Genomic DNA, 13,485 nt, shown 5'->3' on the forward strand with positions numbered 1-13,485 from the left:
TGGCCTTTGCACCATGCCATCACAACCGTTACGGTGACGGTGAGCGTAACCACTTTTCGAAACCTTGAGCATGAGAATCGCATTCCAATGTTTGGTTACAATTTTTGTTATCCAACTACTGTCCTCCATTAGTTAATATAATACAAGGAATTCATCCTCTAATGGTGAGATCTAGTTAGAATTTAACAAATACATGGAAGTCTCTTTGGCAACCTACTAGATTCTTCATTAGTTCTGTTGGGACTGTCGAGTATTTGATGTCGTCTATGACATTGTAGACGGTGCCTTGATTGTAGTCCTTAAAACTTATTCTACAAGAGAAGTAGTTGTGTCGTCCGAGACTTCTAGCCCAGACGATTTTTCCTATTCTTGAAGGTCTTTTGAGGTAGAGGGAATATTGGGCGACTGGGCCACTATTTTGGATCTTGTTATTAGAGGAGGAGAGTTCTTCGTTAATATATAAATCGTGTATATTATTATTGTGTATCCGTAATCTAATCTAGCTGTCTTCACTGTAAACAGAGAGACAACAATTATGACATAGCTCGTATTTTACAAAATTTTGACTTACAAACAAAATATTATTTTCTGCCCAATTTTTTACTTCTTCATTTAAAAAATGAAATGAATTAAAGGGGCTAGTATATGGGGGCCTCTCTCATTTGTAATAATCCCTTGAAAATGTTATTAATTGGGGGTATTTTGTGACGTAATCGGTGGGATATCTTTCTTTGTTGAGTGCAAAGAATTGTTCGTCCATTTCTACTTCTGCAAGTATTCCCCGCCATAGTTCGTCCCTGTTCTTCGAAAGACTTCTCCCTTTAGATGAAAATTCTCCTCATTCTAAGAAATCGCCCCATTTTCTGTATATACTGTCGACTTGCTGTTGGAGAATGGAGTTTTTTTATATTTAGATAATAGGTTCTCCAGTTGGTTCCAGTGAGATCGAAAAATCTCTGGTTGGAGGTTTGGATTTTCTTTGTGCATTGAACCATGACATGAAGGTGAGGGTTTCCATCTTTGTGGAGCTCCCTTGCTATAAGTATGTAGTATGGAAGACAGACTAGTTGGAGAAGGGATTGGAGGAGCTCTAAGAGTTGTTCTTTTGGGCAAGGTCATTGTAGATAAGTAAGGAAAACATTCTTAGCATAGAAACGGAAAGAGACTTAGCGAAGCATTTTGTAATGGTAAATAGTAAACTCATACCAGTCGTGCAAGGGCTCCCTATTAGTTAAAAAACCTAGTGTGAATGATGTGAGTTGGTGTGACTGGGGGGCGCTGTATTAATATTACCAACGCCCCCCCTCCCGCGCTGATCTGGGTCGTCCATTCATGTACTTGTGGACATGTGTATGGATTGGGTTAAAAGGAAGTCACACCCGGGCCCCGGTGTGAGTGGTGTGAGTACTTTTGATTCTTTTGCCGGATAGTGCTATACACGTGTCACATTTGTGGTGGTTTGTATAGTTGTAAAGTAAAAATATTTTCAGAATGAGTGTCATAAAGCAAAAGAGAGAAAATGATTATGCTTTGGAATTATTTTGAATGGGGTATCTTCATCCTTACTCATGGGACACTTTTGCTATTTATTTGGTATCAGAAAACATTTGATAGTAGAGAGGCAAAGAGATTCTGTCAGTGCAAATTAGTGTTTTATGGGAATGGTTATTGTTCCATTAACGAAAAATAGATACCATGGATGGTGAAGTATCGACTCGAAGATTCGAATATTAAAAAGGGAGTAACATATTATAAAATGAAAGGGTATTTGAAGTATTCTACAAGTAAAATGTCAGAAGATTCTCAGTTGAGGGCCCCATCTATTGTGGTCATATCTAAAAAAATATACGACGGCGAATGTTGATATTTGGCATTATGGATGTGTATCGGGGATATCACCAGATTGCGATGCATACGGATGATCAGGAAAAGATCTCATTCATCACATCTATTGGGTTATTCTGTTACAAAGTAATGCCCTGCAGTCTTAAAAATGATGGAGTAACGTACCAACAGTTGGTTCCAAAAATGTTCCATAGTGAAATCGGACGGAACCTTGAAGTATACATCGACGACATGGTAATCAAGTCAGAGGAAGCTAGACATCATCCCGATGACCTTCATGAAACCTTCGAGGTACTCCATAGGTACAAGATGAAGCTCAATGCATCAAAATGTATGTTTAGGGTTGGATCAGGAAAGTTCCTAGGGTATATTGTCACTAATTGAGGAATACAAGCCAATTCCGATCAAATCCAGTCATTGATCAACCTAACCCCGTCCTTAACTGTTAAAGGAATCCAAATGCTCACTGGGATGATAGCAGCACTCAATAGGTTCATCAGCTGATCCTCCGATCGTTCTTTCAACTGACCAAGAGAAAGAATCGATTCGAATGGACCCCAGAATGCAACCATGCTCTACAAGAACTAAAAGGTTACCTAGCCAAACCACCTCTACTCACCAGCCCCATCAATGGGGAAAGGTTGTACTTGTACCTAACAGTTTCCGATCATGCTGTAAGTTCGGCACTCATAAAAGAATCTTCAAATGGGCAAATACTAGTCTTCTATGTAAGCAGAACGTTACTCAACGCAGAAACTAGGTACTTGCCCCTAGAAAAGTTACTCCTGGCATTGGTCATTTCATCCCATAAATTGCGCCATTACTTCTTGGCCTATCTTATCATTGTTTATTCAGCTTTTCCACTTAAACAAGTCCTACACAAAGCTGACTCTTCAGGTCGTATTTCCAAGTGGGCTGTTGAGTTCAAACAGTATAATATTTAGTTCCGACCAAGGACTTCAATCAAAGCGCAGGTTTTGGCTAATTTCCTAGCTGAATTTTCACCAAAGACGAACACTGTGGAGGGCGAAATAGGAATTACATCCTCCACCAACACCATGTGGGTAATGCGTTGTGATGGGGCTAGCAACGCTAAGGATACATGGATTGGATTTGTGCTGATCACACCTCACCAAGAGATAATTGAAATATCCACTCGCTTGGGTTTTTCAGCTACTAATAATGAATGCGAATATGAAGCTCTCATCAATGGCCTCATGACTGCAAAAATGTAAGGCGCTAAATCCATAAGAGTGTAGTTCGATTCACAACTGGTCGTCAAACAGATGAATAACGAGTACAAGGTTAGGGATGAATGAATGATAAAATATCTGGCAATAGCAAAAGCCACAGCCGAGCAATTTCTTTCCTTCGAAATTCACCAGGTCGGGCGAGACTAGAATAACCATACCGATGCACTGGCCACTTTGGCCACAGTAATTACGTAGACAAAACGGCACACGATCGAGATAGGGGCCATTTCCACCTCTAGCATCACTAGAGAAGTTGCGTGCCCTATCCATTCTGACGAAAATTAGATGACCCATCTCATCCGATATTTGTTTGATGGTACCGTGCCCTTTGATAGCAAGGAGACCCATCAGATTAGATTGTGAACTACACATTTTTGGCTGAGCGATTCAAAGTAGTTGTTCAGGAAATCCTATTTAGGACCCTATCTCAAATGCCTACATCTCGACGAAGTCGCAAGTGTGTTGGATGAGATGCACGTCGGATCATACAGGGCATATACAGGGGGTAGACCATTGGCTCATCGGGCACTCACGTATGGGTATTGGTGGCCCCGAATGCGATGTGACGCACAACAGCTCGTACAGAAATATTCGACATACAAAAGTTTTCACCAATCATCCGACAACTCTCTGAAGAGCTCAATCCCGTTTCAAGTCTTTGGTCATTCGCACAGTGTGGATTGGACCTCATCAGACCATTGCCTCGCGCTCCAAGAAATCTGAAGTGGTTAATCGTAGCAACAGATTATTTTATAAAGTGGATTGAGGCCGACCCATTGGCCACTATCCGTGATGTTGATATCCGGCAATTTTTATGGCGAAACCTCATCACCAGGTTTGGGATACCAAAAGCACTTATATATGATAATGGCACACAGTTCGATTACCGAATGTACAAAGAACTATGCATCCGATACGAAATTAAGGCCCATCATTCCACCTTAGCTTATCCACAGAGTAACGGGCAAGCCAAAACTTTGAACAAAACCATTCTTAATGGTATCAAAAAGCAGTTGGAGACATCCAAAGGGAGATGGACTGAAGAGCTCCCAGCAGTACTCTAGTCATACCGAACAACGCCCCGATGTGCCACAAGCGAGACACTTTTCTCCCTGGCTTTTGGGATAGAAGCCGTCATTCCATTAGAAATCGACTTCCCGATAGGAAAATCTTATTTAGTGGAAAGTGGAGCGAGTGACGAACTACTCCGGTTCCGTCTTTGCAAGTACTAGCCGAGTGTGAGATAGCCGAAGCAGATTGGCAACAGAGCAGATTTGAGGAACTCATGCTCTTTGATGAAAGAAGACTAAAAGCACTGTACTATGTTCAAGGTTATCAGCGTAGAATTGCCCGGGCTTTCAATAAGAAAGTTAAGTCCTGGAATTTGAAAAAAGGGGATTTGGTGCTCAAGGACAACCGAGCTCTCATCCACGACCCAAGAGGCAAGTTCAGACCCAATTGGACTGGTCCCTACATCATCAAATCTATATGGTCAGGTGGAGCTGTGGTTCTGATAGACCTAGATGGCCTAGAGTTTTCACAGTCGGTCAATATGGACAAGTTGAAGAAATATTACCCCTGAGAGGCTCGCTAGGCCGAAAACCTGAAAGGGTGACCTAGGCAAAAGTTAGAGCATAGAAAATTTGAAATTACTAAAACTAAGCTCGCAAGGTTGAAAACCCGCAAAGGGCGGCCTTGGCAAAAGTTAGAGCGTAAAAGGAGAGTGAAAATACTCGAGTGAACCCGAGCCTGAACTACGTAAGGCTCGATTCCCATCTTTGGGATACGTAGGCAACTTCATCCTGAAGTTCAGCCATAAACTTTTTCCCCGACCAACTTTGTCCATTTGATCACCTCGGTCATCTTTGTCTATTTAACATCCAAGAGCTTCGGTAGTGATCTCCGGTACAGTGCTATTCAGACTAGGGGCAACTTTCCAGTTGCTGGGATCCGGGGTTGTGCAATCTCAGTGACAGATCTCAGGTGTGTCCAGTTCTAATCCATATCGAAAATAGCTTCGAAAAGTTTTAATAAAAGTTGAATTTGTTCAAAATTAATCTTTTTACAACTTAGACCATTTTTCGACCAAAGTGGAAAATTTTCAGTACCCACAACCTTCAATTTCATTGATTTTAATACAGAGTTCTCATGCTCTTGCATACAAGTTGAAGTTGCTTTTTATTACATTCATAAAAATAAAAAAAAAAACTTGAAAGTACTAATAAAGCAATAAATCTGGGACATAGATAAGTCAGGTGTTCCTGCGCCTCCTCTCAGAGCTGGTGGAAGCCTCTGATGCCAAGCTGGGCCCAATCTATGCCTCTTCATTGAGCCAATCTATGCACTCATCAGACAAAGTGCAACTGAAAGTGGGAGCGGGGGCCAGGAGTTCTCTAGTCCTCCACGTTGTGGCGTACCGAGCAAGCTGCGCAACTCGGACTGGGAATGCAGCTGGATACTCTATTCCCTCTGGTGGGCAAATCTGATCATGGTCAAACTGGCGCTGGAACCGAAAAGGAAAGTAGAACACGCAGTGCGCCAAGCCAATCAACTGAATCCCGGTCTGCCGGGACATGCTGTAACTCATTGCCGGTAGGTTGAGCCAAGGGCACCGCCAAGTAATGCGGTCCGCAGACAAGCTGCACATCCAATCGAACCACCATCCTTCATCAAGGGCATCGACTAGGCGTTGCCGGAAGAAGTAGCCGCGAGCTGAGTATGCTGGGCAAGAGTCCACAACCTGTAACTTATCCATCAACCACACCTGGGAAGGGATGAAAAATAAGAGAATAAAGAATAGAGAGATGTACGATGAGAGAAAAGTGAGAAAAGGGTTTTGTGAGAAAAATCGAGCCTGAGGGCCGAGTGATGTGAGCAATACATATGTGAGATTGGGTGGGAAACATTACCTGCAGCAATAGTGGACTCCCTGCAAATCTGGTCGTTTCTCGGCGATGGAAAGCGTCCAAGCCCATTAATGTTTTAGCCAATATCATGGCAATGCAGCTCTTGCCCTCCTTCAAACCTTGGGCAACCTCGATCAACCGGACCCTAGACCCTCTGGAGCCCGAGACAAATAGGAAATGAGATAGCATGCACAAACAAAGGGCATGTTGCCGAAAGCCTTGCCAATGATGATCACCGCGGTCGCCGGCATCAGAAAATTGGCAAATCAAACTCAGAACATCCAACATTCCGTCACAAATCAAAGAGCGAACATCATGCATCGTGAGCCCACACATTCGCCCTAAGGCTTGGGCGTGGCCGAAACGAAGCTGAGGCAAGACTTCTTCGTTGCGCTCAGATTCTATCAAAGCTTGGAAATCCTCGAAGGTAGGACATACCTCTTGCCCGCCAAAGCTAAAGACATGTTCTACCGGGTTCCAAAACCTCGCCACGGCATGAAAGAACGGAAAGTGCAACGGGGTACGACTCAGAGTGAATAGTGCATTTATGTCGAAGCCCTGGAAATTCAACTTTTCCGAGCCGTCCAAGTTGGCAATCCAAGCCATGAGATTATGGGCAAGAAACTCTTCCATTTGGAGCAAATCAGTGTTGAATTGAGAAAAACTACGAAGCTGAGGCCTTTTGTAGAGGATAAGGTAGGTGGAGGACAGGTGTCAACATTCTGGTGGTTCTTGCCATTTTTGACTGGCCGGCCATAAATAGTGCCGACCGACCACCATGTTTGGCCGATCGGCTAGTTATAATGGCCGGTGGCCATTTATTCTGACCGGTGACCTCTTTATTTGGCCGATAGTCTTCCCTCCTATCCTCGGAGTTTGTCCATCTGCTGAAAATGCTGAAAACTTGTGATTGGTTCCACTTCCAGTGTCTTTAGTGATTGATTTTGCAGAGTCACGCCTATTGGTTTATCGGGTTGTTGTATCTTTACTTATCGAGTTGTATTTCACTCTCTTTAAGTCTTTGCTTTGCTTATCGAGTTGTACTTGCACTGGGTTAGCTTATCGAGTTTCTTTGTTTTGCTTATCGAGTTGTAAGTCGGTTCACTACCTGATTATTATGATGCAAGTGCTTAATTTTCAAATGAAGTTCAATTTCATTCACATTGTTATGTGATGCCACGCGGTGCGATGCGTAGAAAGTACAAATGTAACACCCTTTTGAACAAAATAGCTGTTTCATTTCCATCATGTCTTTGCAAAAATACATAGTCTTGAAAAAGTAAAACCTGCCTGAGGCAGTGCAATGTGCTTAAAACTAACAGTAAAAAAGGAAAGTAAAGCAAAAGGAGAGCAGGGCAGCAGAGTATCGGGATTGATACTGGGAACCTCCCTTTTTTTCGGACAATGCACATCCCGCGCCCTGATTCGAGTCAATTATGTGGGTTGGCACCTTCATTACTCAAGACAGTACAAGAAAGTACACTTTCTAACGTTAACTGGCCTTCGTGTTGACCTCAAGCCATATCTTCTGTGTGTGATGCTCGGTGCACGCAAAGAGTATCCTTCCTCGTATCCTTTTACACATCTTGCGAATTCCACAAATTACTCCAATTATGCTGTATTGCATTGCTTTGTTCTGACTGTAATTGTCGCGTACATTTCAAGTTCCCTTTTATACACATTGTATGCGTTGTCGCGTTATGCTTTACTTACATGTGTTCAAGTTCCTTTTATACACATTGCATGCGTTGTCGCGTTATACTTTACTTACATGTGTTCAAGTTCCCTTTTATACACATTGCATGCGTTGTCGCGTTATGCTTTACTTACATGTGTTCAAGTTCCTTTTATACACATTGCATGCGTTGTCGCGTTATGCTTTACTTATATGTGTTCAAGTTCCTTTTATACACATTGCATGCATTGTCGTGTTATGCTTTACTTACATGTGCTCAAGTTCCCTTTTATAGTTATGCTTTACTTACATGTGTTCAAGTTCCTTTTATACACATTGCATGCGTTGTCGTGTTATGCTTTACTTACACATGTTCAAGTTCTTTTTATACACATTGCATGCGTTGTCGCGCTATGCTTTACTTACATGTGTTCAAGTTTCCTTTTATACACATTGCATGCGTTGTCGCGTTATGCTTTACTTACATGTGTTCAAGTTTCTTCTATACACATCGTACGTATTGTCGCATGTACTTTACTCATATGTGTTCAAGTTCCTCTTCACACATTGTGCACGTTGTCGCGTGTGCTACACTTACATGTGTCTACATCTTCACGCATTGTGCACATTGTTACGTGTTCTTTACTTACATGTGTTTGTGCCTTCATAGCATTGTTATGCTTATTTCAAATCACATTGTTATGCGCCCTACTCGACTTACGTTGTCACGCACTTTCAATTGCATTGTTACGCATACTGCTAACAACATTGTACCTGTTAAGTTTCCTTTTTCTTACAGGCACGCTATTGTATGTACGGTTCATTTGAAGCTAGAGTGACCAGGCGAACTGCACAGGTATTGTATTCTCTGTGTGAAACGTAGCGAGAATTACATAATTCTCTTACATCCTTTCTGCATTGCAATGTAGTTGGATTTATGATTAGACTGCTTAAACTGTTGCATTTATTGTATGTCTATGCTTCGTTATAGCTTTCTTTGCATGATCATAAGTTGTGCTCGGCTCTGTGCATTGTCATGCATTTTGCCCCTGCCTTCGGGCGCATATCTTTATCTGTAGCTTGTATGCTTTGTCTAAGTCTTCGACCTTGTCAAAAATGGGTCGTCTCTGGGCTTTGACATTCACTCCCGTCATTGTTATGACTTTCGAGTTCTGTCAAAGAGGGGCAACTATAGACATCCCATTTTTGACCGTCCTCAAGACTTGGACGTCACCGTTCAAACGCTCGGTGATCATCCATGTTCGTGTTCGTTTTGAGCTCCCGGAGGCCTCGGTCGCGTACCTTGCCTCAGGATCTCTTAACTTAGCTGTTCTGTGCTTGGTTTTGCACCAGGGACTTGTGTTTTGTGCTTTTGAGGGTGGGAAGAGGCTTGTTAGCCATCCCTAAAACCCACCGGCCGTGGCATGAAGCCATCGGCCTTTCCTTTTTCCTACCGACCAAATGTTTGGTTGGTCGGCACTTATCTGAGGTGTATTGACATTTTGTGTGGTCGGCCGACCATGTATTTGGCCGGTGGTCTCTTTTTTGGCTGGCACCTCATTTTTACATTTTTCAGGCATTATGCATGCCAGCTGTACCAGCTGGAGTGCACGAACCTGTCTTCCATACACGTGTATGGAGGAATTTGCCCCATTTGCACCCTTTTGGTCTAGCTTCTTGGGGAAGCTTGGACCTTTGTCTTAGCTTCCTCAAGAAGCTTGGACCCCTGTCTCAGCTTTCTCAGGAAGCCTTAGCCCCTTTGCCTTAGCTTCTTTAGGAAGCCTTGACCCCTTTTGATAGCTTCTCTTGGAAGCTTAGGCCTTTTTGCCTTGTCTATATAAGGAGGCCTCCCTCCTCCTTTGAAGATGTTTAGAAAAACCAGAGATAATACATATATATATGATATATACACCACTCTCTCTCTATATCTCCCTCTCTCTCTTCATTTGTGTGTGTTAGGGAGCCTTAAAGTGTGTTTTGTTCTTAGTTTTACACTAGGACACATAGTATTACACCATACTTCGGTTCTTGAGGTGTTGAGAGGTTGTTCTTGGAGGTTTTGGGTTGGTTTTGATCAGAAAAAGGGTCTGGACTTGCTGTTCTTCAAGTGTTCTTCAAGGGTGAGTATAGTTGCTTTATATTTCCCAATCTTGCACTAGCTTTTAACCTACTTTGCATGCTGTTTTGAGCTTTGTGTATAACATATAAAAGTTCTATTTTTTTTGTGTTTGAGATACTTCATTAAGGTCATTTTGGTGTTGGGGGTCGACCTCCTCCTCTTAGGCCTTGTTTGGCCCCTTTTGTACCTTTTTTGTTGAGCTTTGGAATCTTTTGTGTATTGGCCTTCTCACCACTGAAATCTAGAGGATTTTCAGTGGTGAAGAAGAGGTTTTGAGGTCTTTCATAGGGAAGGGACACCCCTCTCCCTTAGTCTCTCTTTTGCTTATGTTTTTGGCTCATAAGGGTAGCACGCATGCCTAGCTTTGTTTAGTTTCATTTCACAGGTTATTTGGTGTCCATTTAGCATGTCTTACCTCTGTCTGTTGTTGGTTTATTGACCCTTTGCATGCATAATACACTTGCTTTGTAATCCTAATATTTGGCCTAAAATGTACTATGTTGTAGCATGTCATTTTAGCATGATTTTGGTTTGGTTCTAAGAAGGTTTTAGCATTATTTTGCCATACTTAAGGTCTGTCTTGGGTCTTTGGATTCATGCTTACAACGCTTTATATAGCCTTTTTGCATTGTGGCTTGTGAGCCTTGAGTGTGTGAGTCATTGGCTTGCATTACCTAGGCTATTTCAGTGATTTGGAATCACTTATTATACCATTTCAGTCCGTGTTTTGTGCTTACATGCTTGCATGTGTTCCCCTTTCAATGCCTTGAAAAGATGTGATCTTTTGCTCCATGTTTAGGCCTTGGTGTGTGCCTATGTGTTTGAGGCTTTGGGCTGCCATATCAGTGGGTTTTGGGACTTATTTTGGTGCATTGTAACTCTGTTTTTGGTTGCATAGTCCATGCCATGAGTGATTGGGGTGGTTGTAATAGAATCCTTCTTTTTTGTGGCCTTGAATGCCCTTTGTTTTGGGCCCATTTCTTGACATGTTTTGACCATGTTCCATGCATGTTCTCACCCTATTTTGGTCTGCCCTAAATCTGTTTTCAGTCACCTTGGCCTTGCGAGGCTTGGTTGATATGGCCTTAGTTCAAGCATCTTGACTAGCTTTGAACCTTAAGTCCATTAGCATGCTTTGTTCACCTTAGGTGCATGATTTGGTATCATTATTGGCATGATTTCAGAGCTTGTTATATTGTCATACCCTCATGTTTACTCCATCTTGCTCATGCGTGAATGTTGTGCATAGTGGTCTAGCTTATGGACCAATGTTGTGTGTATTTGCCTCCCCTTTTGGCCCCTTAATTTGGGTGTTTTGGTCCCTGTTTTGGGGCATGGCTGAGGCCTCCCATTTCAGTCTAAGTCCACCATTGCATGTTTTTACATGTTGCATTACTTTGGTTTCATGCTTGCATTGTATCATCTTTGCACATTTGCATGTTATTTAGCTAGTTGCATTTCATATCCTAGCTTGCATGATAGGTTGCATTGCATTGTATCTTGCATGTTTGGCACATTGCATTTGGCATGCCTTGTTAACTTAACTTCATGTTGCATATTTGACCCATGTTGCATACTTGAGCCACATTGCATACATGCATTACATTTTTGCTTGGTTTGGGGTGTCAAACCAAGCATGAGGGATGAGGTGTATTCGTACTCAAAGTGACGAAACACGTCTCAACCCTCGGTCGCCGATGCCCTTGATTTCAACATGATAGGGTGTAAGGCACTCATTTGTTTTGTTGCATGCATTTACATTGATTTGCAAACTTGGTGCCTTTGGCCATCATGCATCGAGATGCGTTATTGGTGGCCCGAGTACCGAGGGCCACACTCCCTTGAGTCCATAGCATGATAGGGAGAGTGGCCATGCACACATTGCTTTGAAAATTACATGCCATGCACTGTCTGTCCTCTGCTGCTATCAAAACAGGGCTTTGCAAGAATAAATGGCCGACCGACCACCTTTTGTGCCGACCGACCATCAGTATCCAGCCGATGGTTAAATATTTGGTCGATAAACCTATTCCCATGGCCAGTGGACTTGAATTGTGGCCGGTGGCACTCCACAACACTCAGGAGGAAGCTTAAGGCAGTTCTAAAAACCTGCATAAATTTCAGAGGAGCAAGGAAGTGTAAATAGAGGCAGCTTTTGACGTGGTAGTGAATTTCCGAGCAAGATGAGTCAAGCATACATCATCCACGCATTCCGAGGCAGAGCTGCGGCGGTCTCCCTAGTTTCATATTTAGACTTTTTGTTTTTAATTAATTTGTTAATTAATTAGAAATTTTGTAATAATTAATTAGCTAGGATAGTTAATTTATTATTCAGCCTGTATTATTCTTTCGGACCCTCCGAGCGAGGGCACAATTGTAATAAGTGTGGGTATGTGTGTGTATGTCTTCCAACCTCCACTTCTTTCTCCCTTTTTACTTACCTACTTTGAATGGTTAGTATTAGGACATATTTAAATTAACATACCTTATGCTATACATGCGTGCATCCATACATTTGTCTTGCATGCACCGGGCTCGACGCATCATACGAAACTGCATTATATTTCAATTTCGAGTTGAATACTTGTTAGTTGTAGCATTTCACATGTCATCTTTAGAATAGCCGAGCCTATTGTAGTTGCATTCCTGCATGTGTTGCATTAGGCATTTCGGCATAGTTAGGATCATGCATGGATTTCTAACCTAGTTTTTGTTTTGGCTCAAAATACTCGATGAGCATTTATGTTTTAGCATCCTTGCATGAATGTAAGTGTTGCCATGATAGCATGCTTACCATGAGGCTACGTGCTTATGCGATATTACTGCCTAAATGCCTGTGGGTGAAGGTTGGATTTCTTGAGTTGGAACAACTCGTTGAAATCCGTATTTTAGCCTACTTGCGAGTAGCATATTTCAAACCATTTTCCGAACAAACGGATATGCAATGCTTTGTTCCAAATTAGGTAATCTAGTCTATACTTTTGTGTTGTGCGCATCACATAGTAAGATTAGCTAATTAATCGGAATAAGAACACATAAACGTTTTCAAAACTAGATATCATGGTTAGTAGAGGCCGATCTTCGGATCGGGCGATTGGGGGTGCTCATAGCTGACCTTCCCCAATCGTACCCAGCCGAGACAACTTTGGTGATGACAGACACGTGGCCTTAGGCAAACGAGTCAGGGTTTCCTAAATTCCCCCATAAAAAATATTTAGGTGGCGACTCTGTATCTGGCAAAGCAGTCCATGTTTGGCACTTCTTTACAAAAAAAATCTGTTTTCAAAAACGATTTGCCGAATTTGGACTCTTTGGTTCAGATTTAGAACCGTGACAATTTGAGAGTCCGAACTGTAGTGAGCCCATAAAACGAGCGAAACGGGATTTCCCTCCCGGGGCGTTCAGGGGACGCCTACAGGACTATCCGCACTATTTTGGTTGGAAGATTCGAGGTATACCACCCCGAAAGGAGATTGTCTTCCAAACAACGAATCTAGTCAAATGGTACGAAAGGATACACCACCGAGTTGCGACGAGATAGATGAACCGTGATCGGATCATCAAACTCTACAAATCTGTGATGAATTTGCTCCTCTAATTGAGGATAGGATGGTTCTGGCTAAGCATCCCAGCCAATGGCAACAGAAGCAGGTACTACTTTATCGCACGTCGACGTCCCAGAAAAAG

This window comes from Camellia sinensis, chromosome 5 (genome assembly GCF_055761805.1).
Source record: "Camellia sinensis isolate YWXY chromosome 5, ASM5576180v1, whole genome shotgun sequence".
Lineage (NCBI taxonomy): Eukaryota > Viridiplantae > Streptophyta > Magnoliopsida > Ericales > Theaceae > Camellia > Camellia sinensis.